We start from the raw sequence: 1,760 nt of genomic DNA, 5'->3' as shown, positions 1-1,760 counted from the left end.
AGCCCCAAAAAATAAAGTCTGCCACTGTTTCCCCATCTATTTCCCATGAAGTGATGGGACCAGATGCCATGATCTTAGTTTTCTGAATGTTGAGATTTAAGCCAACTTTTTCACTCTCCTCTTTCACTTTCATCAAGAGGCTTTTTAGTTCCTCTTCACTTTCTGCCATAAGGGTGGTGTTATGCATATCTGAGGTTATCGATATTGCTCCTGGACATCTTGATTCCAGCTTGTGCGTCTTCCAGCCCAGCGTTTCTCATGATGTACTCTGCATATAAGTTAAATAAGCAGGGTGACAATATACAGCCTTGACATACTCCTTTTCCTATTTGGAACCAGTCTGTTGTTCCATGTCCAGTTCTGACTGTTGCTTCCTGACTTGCATATGGATTTCTCAAGAGGCAGGTCAGGTGGTCTGGTATTCCCATCTCTTTCAGAATTTTCCATAGTTTATTGTGATCCACACAGTCAAAGGCTTTGACATAGTCAATAAAGCAGAAATCAGTGTTTTTCTGGCAGCACAGATCAGATCAGATCAGTCGTTCAGTCGTGTCCCACTCCTTGCAACCCCATGAATCGCAGCACGCCAGGCCTCCCTGTCCATCACCAACTCCCGGAGTCCACTCAGACTCACATCCATCGAGTCAGTGATGCCATCCAGCCATCTCATCCTCTGTCATCCCCTTCTCCTCCTGCCCCCAATCCCTCCCAGCATCAGAGTCTTTTCCAATGAGTCAACTCTTCGCATGAGGTGGCCAAAGTACTGGAGTTTCAGCTTTAGCATCATTCCTTCCAATGAAATCCCAGGGCTGATCTCCTTCAGAATGGACTGGTTGGACCTCCCTGCAGTCCAAGGGACTCTCAAGAGTCTTCTCCAACACCACAGTTCAAAAGCATCAATTCTTCAGAGCTCAGCTTTCTTGACAGTCCAACTCTCACAACCATACATGACCACAGGAAAAACCATAGCCTTGACTAGACGAACCTTTGTTGGAAAAGTAATGTCTCTGCTTTTGAATATGCTATCTAGGTTGGTCAAAACTTTCCAAGGAGTAAGCGTCTTTTAATTTCATGGCTGCAGTCACCATCTGTACTGATGTTGGAGCCCAGAAAAATAAAGTGTGACACTGTTTCCACTGTTTCCCCATCTATTTCCCATGAAGTGATGGGACCGGATGCTAGCACAGGGAGGTGGTTAAAAGCAAGAATTCTAAAGCCAGACTGCTTCTGTTCAGATGCTGGTTTTGCCCTTAGCAGCTAGGAGATCTTGGGCAAGTTACCTAATCTCTGCTTTCTCATCTGTAAAACGGAAAAAATAATAGTGCTTTTTAGGGTAGTAAATCTGATTTTTTTTTTAAGGGTCCAAAGGAAAAAGAGGGCTATATGCGAGTTTCTCGCTCAGCAAAAGCCGACACCGGTGTTTTCCTCGGCCTTGCAGGGTTTGGCTTGAAAGGAGGCAATGCCCAAAGTTCAGGGTCCAGATGCAGGCCTGTAGGCACCAGAGCGGTGTTTAAAGAGGTGTGAATGTCGACCCAGGTAGGCAAGCTCCCACAGAGTGGCGGTACCCAAAGCGTAAAAGCCCAGACGCTACCACGGATCCCGCCCCTAAGCCTAGCTTGCACACACGTAGAAGATCCACAAACAGCTCAAGATTCTCAGGGGTAGGGCCAGAGGAGGACGTCAAGATTCTCTCTTATTAAGAGCGTGCCCAATCACAAATGACGTTCTGCCTGTTCCCCGCCCCCTAGGTGGGAGGACCC

This window comes from Bison bison, unplaced genomic scaffold (genome assembly GCF_000754665.1).
Source record: "Bison bison bison isolate TAMUID 2011002044 unplaced genomic scaffold, Bison_UMD1.0 scf7180017864043, whole genome shotgun sequence".
Lineage (NCBI taxonomy): Eukaryota > Metazoa > Chordata > Mammalia > Artiodactyla > Bovidae > Bison > Bison bison.
Note: the sequence above shows the minus strand (reverse complement) of the source record.